This window comes from Furipterus horrens, unplaced genomic scaffold (genome assembly GCF_987537825.1).
Source record: "Furipterus horrens unplaced genomic scaffold, mFurHor1.1.pri manual_scaffold_2, whole genome shotgun sequence".
Lineage (NCBI taxonomy): Eukaryota > Metazoa > Chordata > Mammalia > Chiroptera > Furipteridae > Furipterus > Furipterus horrens.
In genome coordinates this window covers 183,427,251-183,441,748 of record NW_028327172.1, presented here as the reverse complement: position 1 = coordinate 183,441,748, position 14,498 = coordinate 183,427,251, and positions in this window count along the sequence as shown.

The window sequence follows — 14,498 nt, the reverse complement described above, 5'->3', positions numbered from 1 at the left end:
TCTTGAGCAATTCTGATTTTCCATTTTCTATTCTGAAATAACCACTTTATATTTTTTTCTTTCTTTTTTAAAATCTGGTGGTCTCTTAATGAGACAGTTTTCAGTTTGGCAGTGCAACATGAAAAAGATTAGGAAAAGCATTAATGAAATGTGGGTGGAAAACTTGTTAAAAATCTGAGTTAAAAGACATTTGAACTTTGAATTGACTGGGAGGCCAAAGATTCAAAGATAATTCTTTCAAGACATGAGGACTAAGTTGTGTGTTAATGGTGTGCGTTTTGTGTGCATGAATGGGAATTTGTAAATGATGTTGAATTCTAGGTGAATTCTCAGCTCCGACAATCATTGTCAACAGAAGATCAAGCTGCAAATATTTATGTTTTAAAACTTAAATTATAAAGCTAGTTAAATCTTTCTAACAACTAGTTTTGATGTTCATGGGTACATTTTCTGTAAGTTGCCTTTACATTATATGTGAAAAGATTCATGTAAAGTACAGATTAGAGATTGGGAATCAGTTTGGGGGAGAGGTTTTTGTGGTTTCTTTCCGACTACAAGAGAAGGAAATTGACTTCTGTGGAAATGGATTAATTTTCTTATCTAGTTTTAAGGACTAAAATGCCAAAAACAAAAATATAAAGGAAATTAAAACCCTTTATTGTTTAATTGATCTGAAAAAATTGTTACTAGAAATTGAGTAGGACTTGAGGCCTTTCTTCCAGAAAACAAGGACTTGATTGTCAGGCCTATATTAGGTTCTGAACTTTAATGCCATGTATTTGTACTTACTAAAAATTGTTTCAGTGAAAAATATATTAGTAATATGAACTTCTAGTCTAGTTGGGAGTTCTTCCATTTGAAAAATGTGATATTTGCATGGAACTGTTTGAATCTTTGTTTTTTCAGTTTCCCCTCTATTGGATAGAATTGAAGTGAGAATTTTCCCTTGTGATAAGGAATAAAAAGTGAAACATGTTATTTGTAAATTGATGTTTAGTAACTAGAGAGAAACTTGAAATATTAGAAGACATAAGCCTAATCATAGGTAGTCTTATGAAAATGTATCTTTTAACTGTCTTTTGAATTTGTATTGTTTTCAATATTTTAAGTTATATTTTTTTCCTCTTTTCAGAGCTGCTTCTTTGGGGCCTTTTTTCTTTTCTTTTTAAATGTAATTTACAAGGGGTAACATTTTTTGACAAGGCTTCTTATAACTATGGTTGGATGTTTTCTCTAGTCTTCCAAGAAGGGCCATTTTATTTTTTAGAGTCACTTCTAAAGTCTTGTGGTCTTTAACTTTGGGGACTATTTTGCATATGAGTGCTAATACATATTTAAACCCAAGTAGACCTCATCACATGTCACCCTTGAATATTGACAGTGGAAGGACTACCTTCCCTGTAGTATCAGTATCAGTTCTGGACTGGAAAGCTGGGGAAGAAATGTATTTTTCTTTTTTGCATAAATCAGAAAAATAGCTAGTGTATGGAGTTTCCTTGTTGACCTCAGCAGATAAACTGAGCTGATAGTGTTATTCAGATTCAGGGAATTATCTGAATCTTGGCTTATGTAGATTTGCAATCTACATGCAATATTAACTAAATCAAATAGCTTTTACCGTTTTACCTGTGTACATAGGCTCTCACCACCCTTTTCATCATCCATTAGTTATTGAACTTTGTAAACTGGCATTGAAACATTGCAACACTTTTGTTGCACCAATTTTATAAACTTTTACAGTGCAATACGTGTTATTTTTCAGAGACAAACCAAAGGTTAATTTCTCAAGGTTCTTGCTGCCTGCTTTAGCAGCATTTGATGGAGGATCTTTTATATACATTTGTAATAGATGAAAAATAAACCAGATTGCAAATCCTTTTTTTTTTAATGCTTAAACCATGTACCAAGTTGTTGGTCCAAAATCATGTAAAATAAGGTAAATTGCATTCTATTAACCAATATGAGTGTATTTCTGTAAGCATAGTTATGTTGAAATAAAGTTTTAAAAAGTATATTATGCCTTTGTTTATTATTGGTATATCATGTGTCAAGGAAGCCAAATATATTTTGCTGGAATTGCAAGTATATTAATAATTTTATAAATTATTTTTTCCAAGTAGCTCATAGTAGATAAAAAGGTCATGGCAATATATTGCTTGGGGTAACAAACCATTGGGTAGTAGTCCAAAACATCTTCATGTTCTTTGCTTTCTAGGAGGTTGGAGGTAAGGGAGAAACAATGAGAGATCAATTCATAGAAGGTTTTATATAGTAATTCCTTCCCAACTATAGGTCCCTTTAACAGTTTCTTATAAAGATTATTTATTTTTAGATAGAGGGTAAGGGAAATAGGAAGAGGGAGAGAAACACATACCCTGACTGGGAATTGAACCGGTAGTCCTTTGGTTTGCAGGCTGGTGCTCAATCCGCTGAGCCACACCAGCCAGGGCTAACAGTTTGAATACACATGTCCCTTCTTGGCTGGCCTGATGTTAGTAAATTTTGACTCATAAATAGAAAAAGATGCATTAAAGGGAAGGTAAGTTGAGTTACATGGAGTGTTCACTCAGTGCCATGGCACCTTTTAAAGGATTTTTACTGTATTTAATGGAACTCTGAGAAAAAATTGAAACTAAAGGGAAAGTGATAAACCATTTTTGTTAGATTTTGCTTCTTTTGTTAATGGAAACGCACAATTGAGCTTATGTTTTTGTGAAGTTGAGAAAAGGAAGGAGGAGTTGGAAAAACTTCTCTGGGTGTTCAAGCATCAAAGCAACTGAGTTTGCATTCTGTCCTGATGCAGTGAAGAGACCTGGAATATCCTGAGTTCTAAAGGATGGATATTTTGTATTAGAACTGATGAGAGTGATGCATTCTCTCACCTCTTGAAAGATTCCTTGTAAGTAGCAAAGCAAAATGAACTTATAAGTATTTATTTTATTGGCATGGTAGAACCAGTGACAGGGAGCTTGGAAGTTTCTGCCTGATCAAGGCTATATGGGGAATTTATCTTGGATTATATACATGCTATTGATGTCTGATTTGGTTTATTACCTTTAATGAATCAGAATGATTTTAAGTGATTTTCTCCAGTCCCTCAGTGCTAATTTCCCAGAGGCTCACCCCTTAGGGTTTTTATGTGTGTCATACATTTACACTTAACCTTTTCCCCCTGAAGTCTCAGTCAGGGCACAGTAGTATGAGCTCCTCTCTAGGGTGCTTTATAGCTCTCATCTTCAGCTCCAAGAAGGCAGTTTGGTGAAGGTGCTAAGAACAATGAGTTAATGTTTGCTAGTCAGGGAATTTTCTCCTTTTTTCTTTTTTTTTTTTAATTTTTATTTTTAGTCAGGGAACTTTTTGATGTTGAGAGATTGCCTTTTTAAAGGATTTGATGCTCATTGTATTAAGTGCTCTGCAGGGCCTAGTTAGAGCTGGGCTCACAATAGCACACTATCTTCCTTACTAGTATAATCGGACAGATCATTTTAACTTTAATAACCTGTTCATCTGTAAAATAGGGACATCTACTTATAGAGTGGCTTTGAGTGTTAAATGCTCACTAATCCTTTAGCCTAGTGCTTGGTGTACAATTTAAAATTTTTTTCTACTAGATATCCAAATAAGTATCCTTAAATATATAAAGTGCTTCTACTATTTGAGCATGATCAAATTGTATAATTTGCCATGTCTTTGCAAAATACCTTTTTTTTTAATTAAAATTTTTTAAAAAATTGATTTTAGGGAGAGGGGGAGGGAGAAAGAACAAAACATTGATTTGTTGCTCCACTCATGCCTTTATTGGTTGTTTCTTGTATGCTCTCTGACCAGGGGTCACACCCACAACGTTGATGTATCAGGACAACAGTCTATAACTAACTGAGCTACCTGGCCAGGGCTCAGAATGGCTTGGGCTTTTGTGTCTGTATTGTAATCTTAAGAGTGAGGATGCATTTATATTTACTGCTCTGATATTCAAGCACCTAAAACAGTATGTGGTCTTTAGTAGGGCAAATAGTTGTTAATTGCTTAGTCCAGGAATTGTATGTGAGGTGTGTTTCTCCTTGTTTTCACTAATGAATAGACAGTAAAATATAGCTTTTACTATATTTTAAAAATTCTTAAAATGCAGAAATCTCTTGGTTCATAGAGAAATTGGGGTATTTTTCTGGATGCCTTAACATGAAAGGGCAAGGAGAGTCAACTTAGGTAGCAGGAAATAGCAAATCTTAAGAAGAGACTTTAAGAAACATTGTTTTGAGGAGGGTTCAAACTTACAGAGAAGATGCAGGAATGCTATCCTGAAAATCTTGTGTACCTCTTACTTGGATTCACCACTCATTTACTTTCTGTATGTATTGAATATTACTTGCTGAACCACCAGAAATTAAGTTGTAAGCACACCACTTCATCTTTGAACATTTTAGTATGGATCTCCTAAGGATGAGGGCATTCTCTTGCACAACCACACTATAATTAATCAAATTCAGGACTTTCAAAGGTTGGGGTAGCATTTAATATACAGTCTATTTGAATTGTGCCAAATGTCTAAATACAATAACAATCTCCCTGTTCCTAATCATCCATTGCATTCTGTTGTCAATATCTTTTCAGTTTTCTTTAATTTGGAACAGTTCCTTTTTGTCCTTAAGAGTTTGAAGAGTACGTGCTAGCTGTTTAAAGAATGCTTATTAATTTGGGTTACAGTAGTCCCTCTATATCGCAGTTCACTTATCGCGGCCTCGCTGTATTGCGGGATTTTAAAAAATATATTTATTTATCGCAGGCTTTTCACTATATCACGGGATTTTGTGGTACTGTATATGTATGTTGTTAAAGTTACGTAGGTTTAAGAGTGTAGAATATGTTTAAGAACATAAGTAGTGTTTATAAAAATGTGGAAAAGGTTAATAAGGGAGTGGGAAAGGTTAATAAGGGACTGGGAACGGTTTATAAGTATGGGAAGGGTTTATAAAGCCTTAAAATATAAATACTAAAATAAATGTAAGGTTCCTACTTCGCGGATTTTCACCTATTGCAGGGGTGGTGGTGGTCTAGAATGTAATACCCGTGATAAGTGAGGGAATACTGTATTTTGATTGTTTCTTGATGCTTTTGGTTGTGCATTTTGTCAAATACTAAAATTCTGCATTAATTACATAGGAAAGCACATAATGTCAGTTTATCCCATTATTGCTTGTATTTTATTTGGTTAAGGTGTTGTCCACCAGATTACTCCACTGTAAAGCTGTTTTTTCTCTTTATAATTAATATTCTGTGGGAGGATATCGAAACTTATCTTATTCCTCAACAAACCCAATGATTTTTTTCATATCTTGATTTTTGCTTCTCTCTATTACACCTTCCAAATGAGCTGGTATTCTGCACATTCCCTTCTCCCTGGAGACTCAAGTTCTTTTCATGTGTAATCTGACAGTCATTCACTTTATCCTAGTTTAGCCAGTGGGAGGGGGTGCCCTTTCCAGCTCCAGCTCCCTAAATAAGACTTCTTACAGTCACTTAATAGATGGAAGGATTCTTACTTAGGACCGAATACTTTAGAGCTCAGATACACCAAATTTTTCTCTGCTAAAGTCATAACAGTACTATAAAACTTATAGTACTGAAATTTATGAAATTTATGGAAGCTTGATGGAGTGTCTTGAGGGATAAACTGCAAGTGGAAATTTACTAGTGGTCAAGATGCTACCACCAGAAGGGGCAATTTTAGAGAACAATAACCTAATTATTTTAATGATTTTGAAATACCACACTTCCCTTTCTCTGTGTGCTCTAATTACTTTTAAAGTCACATGATGCATATACAACTACATTCTCATAAAATTTAAAATCCATTTTGACTAGCTTTTTCCTACTAACCCTCTTACTCTTCACCCCTTTACTCGTTTATTTAGGGTTAACTATGGTTGACGATTTACTGGTTACTGTTCACCTCCATGTGTGTGTATATTGAAATGCATGATTTTTTGCTTTTTAAAATAAGGTTATTGATGCCCTCCAATTTGCAAAACTTAATTCAATGATCTTTGATGGTAGTTAAGGATCTTCCCAATTCTTTATAACTTGCATAATGTTCTATAGTTATGGATGTATTATGGTTTAATCACTTGAATGTCTTTTCTGATATTCTTACAGAATTTGTTGACAATGTGGAAGTATTTAGCAGTGGAAACTATATGAAGTGAGTGTTCCAGAGGACCAAAATTTCTTAAACTTGACAAATTTATGCTTGTGTTCTTAAGATTTGCAAATCTTTCAGATTTGCCAATAGCAGTCAAGTCTTACACTCTTATGTTAGTGTTTTTTAATTTTTATTTTTTGCACAGGAGATTATGTATTTGAAATATTTAATTTGGTGGTGTTTAAAATAATGATGAATAACATGTCCAACATCTACTGTTCAGCATAAATATTGTAGGGGAATAGCACTTTGGCACTTAACTAACATTATTGGAGTGAATGAATTATCCACATAATGGTGTATTAAATTACAATTTAATAAAGCATAGGTCCCTACATGAGCATAAGCTACAGCCTTAGCTGGAATTCAGCTATGTTAGTGGAACTGTGGGGAGACCAATGGGAGCCTTATTTTGCATGAAAGAAGAAAGATTTGTCTGACAAGATACAGCTTAACCATAAAAGATTGAGAAGAAGGCAAGTTTACTCAGTAGCAAGCATGGGCCTTTGGAGTCAGAACTAGCCAAGGTAACTGGTGATTGCAGTACCAGAATCCAGAGAGAGGCAAGGGCACTAATGGTCATAAGCAGTGTCAGAAGTACCAAAAGACCTTGGTAGGGACACTAATGAACATGATAATTTCAGTGGAAGCAGTTGTGTGACATTGCATGTGGCTGCTCTGTGCCATAGGCCCAGGAGTGGAAAATTCCATTAAAGGGAACTGTTTGGGAGGAAGAAAGTGGCTCATCTTATATTAGAGTAGGCAGGCCGTACCCGTGAGTCATCTGGGGATCCCCAGAAGTAATTGGTGAACATTTTGCATGAGGCTGGAGATCTTGCATTAGCATTATGAGTAATTCTAGACGTAACTAGAACCAAGAATTATTCTAACCACATCAGATTAACTATTAATCCACTTAACATCCCTAAGTAGGTTGTTACTCCTACCTTGCTTTCTAAAGATGAGTTGCCTGATGTCACACAAGTAGTAAGTGGCATGTTTGTGCCACACTGTCTTTCTGATTAAGTGAAGAATATGTGGGGAAATGGATGCTAAAATAGAAGGAAGAGTAGGATGGGTGGTCAAAGGGATTTAAGTCTAATCTGAATTCTTAATAAGGTTAATAAATGTATTAATATGATACAGAGGGTACTCTTAATAGTTTACTAAAGACCTTCAGGAGCTTACCAGCAGTAAGATTAATTTCACCTTTTTGGGATAAAAGTGAGTTAGGGTAAAACAAATGTGCCCTGATTCTATTTATGCCTACAGCTGAGTATAAGCTGGTGTTTTTAGATAAGCTGCTATATTCATTATGTAGGTAGTTATTTGAAAATGTTAAGAACTGGATTTACTTGAAAATGTCCTTGGCTCTTGGACCTTATGAGTCTGCTGTATTGTAAGCCTTGGTATTTGTCTCGTCTGATCCATTTATTAGACTATTACTTGAGTTGCAGATTGCAGGAGGTTTATGACTCAGTCTTCCAGAATTGATAGGTAGTGATAGAGACCCACCTAAACCGGATATCTATTCTAGACACAGGGAAAGGGGAGAGCAGCAAACCACCTCAACATGAGTGCCTATCTGCTTGCTTGGTATCCCCCAGGCAGAGAACCCCCTCCCCACTCAATCCTCCTGTAAACTATTAACACCTGCTCATGTTCTGGCTGATAAGCAGATGGCACACTGGCCAGCAGCCCCAGGCCAGCTCATCCACTGTGGATGAGGGCAGAGGGACAGACTGACTTCAAGGCCTTGGTCTCAAGTCAGTGAACTCCGAAGAAGCACCCCTTGTGGAGACAGTTCCCCTGGACTTGGGTTGTATAAATGGAAATGTGCTTTACAGTGGAGTCTGGGAAATCACAGAGTATATACCCTGAGACCTTTTTAGGGCCCCAGATCCCAAATTGTGCCCGAACACTGTGTCAGTTAAGTGGCTTTTACAAAGTTAACAATTCTGTAAAATACAATGAAATTTTATAAAACTTTAAAAATCTTTTATGTTACAACTTTGTACTTCTATTTATTTTGATGATAGTTTTCACATTAACTGGTGGGGATAGTTCAGATAGTTTCTTTTTGGGTTTCAATCTTTTTTCTTTTAGAGTCTGAAAAAGTTTTTCTTGAACTTGTCAGTAGATAGGATTGTGGTGACTAACAAAACCTACAGATTCAGTGTCTTGACTGAAAAAGCTAGATTAATATAAAGTTAGGTTTGAGTGGTTAGTAACAAAATGTATTATACTCCTGGAATATAGTTGGGTAACTTGTGCATATGCTAGGGGTTTTCTGGTTTTTGATTTTTAAAAATATCTGAAACTTCATTGTATTTACATTTTTTAATTTTTCAATTACAGCCCTCATTCAACCTTGTTCTATATTAGTTTCCGATGTACAGCAAGACAATCACATACTCTACAGAGTGGTCCCCCTGAGACTTCAAGTACCCACCTGGCCCCAGACATAGTTACTATGTTATTGACTATCATTGCTATGCTGTGATTTACAACTCTGTGACTACCAATTTGTACCACTTAATCCCTTCACTTTTCTCACCCAGTCCCCCCAACTCCCCTCTCATCTGGCACCATTTTTTAGTGTTTTCTTCCACCACCCTCCAAAATTTTGACACAGCAGGGTAAGCCTCTCTTGCCCCTTGGAGAGTATCAGATATTTAGAAGATGAAGTGGTTTTGTGTGTTTTGCATATCTTAAAGTTGAGAGGTTTTATTCTTTGATGTGATTGAATTGAAGCCTGGGACGTAGGAATGCCCAAATGCTGCCTTGCCAATAATACTACCTCAAGGGTTCCAAAGGGGAGCTGCAGTGGATAGAAATTAAGCTATTATTTTTTTAATTTCTCTTTTTATTGTTCAAAGCTAATATTTTAGATCCCCAGTGTAAAATTCTAATAAAGCGCTGATTTGAAGACTGGTTTAGGAGCAAGTGGGACTGCAAATATTCCACCCCCCACCCTTGCCCTGCTCCACAAGGTCCCTTCCCCTAAAACTAAGCCAGGGCCCAGCGTGCTCTGACAGGGATAGATGTAGAGGGGGATAGGGACAGATCAAAAACTGCCGGTAGGTAGCCAACGCTAAAAGGGCATCTGAAATAACCTTCAATCCCATGTCACCGCTACCCCTCCCCAAGTTGTGGAGGCAGAAAGGAACAGTTCTGGGGCCTCAGGATCTTCAGCTTGGATTCTTTCTCAAACGTCTTAACTTTTTTCCTTCTTAAGGAGTAAACTTTTAAATTTACCAAAGTATTGGGTTGGCCAAAAGTCCATATAGTTTTTTCCATAAAATAAAAGACATTTTTTCATTTTCACCAATAACTTTATTGATTTGGGTATTTTGAGTATGTCGGCTTCTAGTGGGTAGAGGCCAGGGGTGCTGCTAAACACCTTCCAATGCATGAGACAGCCCCACAGCAAAGAAGTATTTGGTCAAAATGTCGGTAGTACCAAGAAACTTCGCAAACCACTTTTGACACGTTCAATCAGTCACATGCACTGCACTAATCTTTTTGTGCATTTCAGTTGCATTTTTACTTTTCTGAAATAATAAAGCACAATACACCAAAAATGTCACGTGTCTTCTTTCATGTTCAGTATTAAAATGGCTACACAAAAATTCACCAGTTTTGATAAGTTTCTCTGAAATGCACACTGATATGACAGTTGTCACAATATAACAAAATTGTTTCAAATGAAGTTAAAGACAACTAAGCACTAGAGCCATTGTACAGAAAAAAAAAACATAACAAACTTTTTGGCCAACCCCCAAATACTCGCAGTTAAAAACAAAACATTCCAAAAGGATTTATGATGGAATCAGAATTTCACAGCCTCTCCCTTCCTCCTCTCCTCAGTCACATAGCTGCTTTATGCATCTGACTGCTGAGGTAAATTTAGCCTCATATTTTTTACTTGATAGATTTACAGTGGATTCTCTTCATATAACGTCATTAGAATAGATAACATGTTATACTGCATTTTCCTCAGAGTGGCTAAAAATGGCCACAAATGCTTTGCAACCCTTCCAATCAGCTTGAATCTGTGCTGCCATTAGGAATTGACTTTGACCCCTTGAATGAAGCAAAGCGGCAACCTATAGCTTCTGAGCTTTGGCTTCCAAAGGCCTTGCAGCTTCTACTCAGTCTTGTCTTTCTGAACAAGTCACCTTGTGAACAAGTCTGAGCTAGCCCACTTGAGGATGAGACCTTAGATAAGAGTGGCAAATGGAGCTGTTAAACCATCCCAGCTCAAGCTCCTGACACGGAGTGAGATCTGCAAGTATGTGTCCTCAGCAGAACTATTCAGCTAAACCCAGATTACACTGTCAAACTAAAGGATGGGAGCAAATAAATGCTTCCTTAAAGTCACCAAGTTTTGGAGTGGTGTGTTACTCAGAGATAGATATGGATACAAACTGTATCATGCGCTCAATCTAGCTAATAAAAAGGAAGCATTTCCAATTAAAAGAGCAACTGTACCCAGACGTGACTCACTCCATGCCAAATGGGGGAGTTAATGGGTAAACAGGACTGTTAAGCATTATTTCCTTTTGTTGAACAGTCTCATTCAAGTTCCCATGCTGAAAATTTTCAACACATTTCTCAGAATTAGCTTTACATAATAGCTTTATTCCACGAAAAAGACATTTTCTTTAGTGTTTCAATAAAACACATCTTTTTATCTGTCATTTTAAAGGAAAGTAGTCCCCATTTTTCTTATTTTCCATCCTGTTGAGCATTTAACCATAGAGTTTAAAGTCAAAAGTCAGGAAAAAAAGATAAATCTTTTTTACGCCAGATGTTAAATGCTGAGAAAAACTGGAGATAATAGAAAGCTTTTAATCAGAAAACCAGGATCCTCTTTTAGTCAAAATCAGATGTTAAAAGGAATAGGAAACAGGATGAGTGCTAAACAAGTAGAAGACAAGGCCATTTGAACAAGACCAGGATCAAATTAACTTTTGTTTTTGGAGCTGTTTGATTTGTGAGTAAATGGGGGCCACCGGTTCTAATTCTATGTCACTAATAGGGGCAGGGTTAAAAATCAGTTTCTTTTCTATGATAGTTTAGTGGTGTAATTATAGATGTTTGCATTCCAGATTTCTTGTATATCTTATTTACGATTTTCTTAATCAGAATTGTGGGTCAGGATCTCCACTCGTGCTGTGATCTGTCCGTGGTACTTGGAAAAGCTCACTAAGATTCCCAGAGAGCCATGAAAGCACAGCTAATTTATTTATTTTTATTCTTTTAAAAGATTTTACTTATTTATTTTTAGAGAGAGGGGAGTAGTGGGAGAAAAACATCAATGTATGAGATCGGTTGCCCCTTGCAGGCCGCCAACTGTAGATCTGGCCTGCAACCCAGGCCTGTGCCCTGACCCGGAATCAAACTGGTGACCTTTCGGTTTGTGGGATGACGCCCGATCCACTCAATTTAAAGCTATCTGAGATGGTAACAGCGTGGAAATCACACTGGGATGTTTGTTAAGGTTTGGGTGGCATTGGTAAAGTAAGACTGCAAGGCTATAGTACCTCATGCACACCCCTCTCAGCTCTTTAAGTATTTTTAGGGTAGAATTGTATATGGTAGGAATCAAAGAAGGCTAAAAAGACAATGAAGTGGCAGTTACACAGAGTTTAGAAAATTGTTATTTTTTTTGGAGGTCTTCAAAGTGAGTTATTGTACTTTTTTTCTGAGATAACATGTTTCCTGCTCAGGTTGAAAAGTTCTGGCCCTTAAACTTGTGATGGGCTCTAGTAGAAAGAGAAAGTACTGTATAGTGATTAAACACATGGATGCTGGTGGGCTTGCTTTGTGTCCTGATCATGGTGGTTGTTAAATGAACCTATACAAATATTATAATCTATAGAACTGTATATTAAAAGGTAAAAAAGTCAGTTTTATTGTATAATTAAAAAAACCCACATGGGTATTGGAGATAGACTGCTTGGGTTTGAATCAGAGCTCCATCATTTGTTAGTTGTGTAACTCTGGGCAAGTTGCTTGGGTCTCTGTTTCCTCATCTGTAAATGCAGGTAATAATACTTCCTGCGTGGGGTAGTGGTAAGGATTCAGTTAATATATGTAAACCACTTTGAATAGTGCCTGGTTTAATACAAGAGCTACTATTATAAGAATGTAAAGAAATAAATAAGACATATGGCCTATTGTATGATTATAGCAACTATGAGTTATACAACTAACATGAGGTACTACTGCCTTTATGCAAGAAAGGAAGAAACCCTAGAAAATTCTACTAAGCAAATTTAAGTCTGTTCTGTTGCTGTTGTCCAGGGAAGACATAAACTAACCAAACAAAAAATTCCCTCATTCCCCTAACTCATTCACTCATGCATTGAATGTCTATTTTCCAGGGACTTACTGAAAAGTAAGAAATTATCTTGGCAGTTTTTCACTTCCCAAATCACCTGATGATGTGTTCTTTAGCTTGTGTGCCTTTTTTCTTTTTGTGGCCTGTTTTCTTAAATTTACTGTAGCTACAGGCCAAAGGTCCTGATGATATCTGTGATTAAGCATCATACGTAATGTGTCTACCAATGAGAATGTTAAGAACCCAATACATTCTTTTACTAGGTTCACTACCCAGGAGATAAATTCTGAGAATTATTTGGGAAGTAAAAGGAAGCTTTTGAGAAACAGAAATCTGGGATTTCAAGCATGGGTGTTTCAAGGATGATCTAAACAGGTACTTAGAAATATTCAGACAGTGAAATTCCCTTACTAAATGGATGCTCTTTGACATGAAGGGGAAAAGTGAGGCATCATTCCTATACGATGGTAAGAAGTATTAATCTTGAACATTTCCTTGCCACTAAGGTCATTAATGGGGCAGACAACGATGACAGAGAGACATTAAGAGCAGGTGGAGGTGCTATCTATTCGATTCACATGAGTCTGAAGTCATGTTTTTAATGTTTAAGCATTACTCTTTGACAGTTGAGGGAAGACAATCCCCCTGGGAGGAGGAAAGCAGCCAAGAGAAAATGGAACAGTCTGAGAAAGAATGGAAATGATTCTATTGCTCCATGAGGCAGAGCCAAGTGGGAGGGAAGCCAGGGTAAATGATCAGAGGCTGTCTACGAAACAGCTTGCCTCAGCGCTGGGTGCCTCCTCTGTGAAGCAACAACTGCCGTGGCTGGGACAGCTGAAGCTCCAAGTTAGTCATCTGCCGGAAACTAGTCTTGGTCTCCCTTTTGCAAGACGTGTCTGAGTGACCAAAAAACACAAGCACACAAGACTGCATCTGCACTCCACTTCTCCTTGGTCATGGGAAGTGGGTGTCACAAATAACATAAACAAATGCAGACTTTGGGGAACTACACAGTAAAGCCCTAATGATGGGTACAGCTTGCCGTTTATGGTGATTAAAAATACTAAGTGTGCTCAACTTAACTTCGTCTGCCTTTGGAAAAAAAATGATGCTGTTTTAAAGGGAAAAAAGGTGTAACTTTTAAAAATAAAACTGAATTTAGTATCACATAAAAATTAAAAAGCCCTTTAATTTTGTCTCTTTAGGTGTCATGAATACAAAAGAAGTGACATACTGGACACTACTAGGCTGCAGAGCCAAGGAAATCATCTAATATAAACTTGCTTGTTTTCTAGCCATTCAGAACAACTTGTTCTGTGGAAGTGAAGGGGCTGTCCTGACACTTAGCCATTAATTTATCTTAACTCCTGCAAGCTGCCCTGTGTAAATGATTACTTATTCAAGGGAAGTCTTCATACTCAGATTAATGGATTAAGGAGTATCAGTAAACCAGCTAAAGCTCAGAAACCAACGTGCTTAAAGCAAAATCCATTGTGGAAAGGTTGAATAGGCCAGCTGTGGTCCTGGGCTGCATTAGGTTGGCAGAATATGAAGTAAATTAATACCAGATTCTAGCAGAAGTCCTTGACTGTCTAAGCACAGAGTGTCTTTTTTTGTGTGAGGTATCGGAACCATCCGTTCCTGGCTTTCCCGCTTTTTTACTGAGAATCATCAAAGGTTAGGACTGAGAAAAATCTGCCATTTCCTCACTTTATAGGTGAGAAAATGAAGACCCAAAGAAATGAACTAATACAACTAGAGAAACTGAAATTTAGTGAATTGCACTGTTTGAAACTCTTAGCAAGGCACATTGGAAAATTTTTAGATCCACCTCAAACTTCATTGAAACAAAACATTGAGTTTAGAGGTAAGAGACCTGAGAATATAAGTTATGAATGTTAAAAAATGGAGTCTTTGTTAGTGAAGTGGCCTAAAAGTCTAGAGAGATGG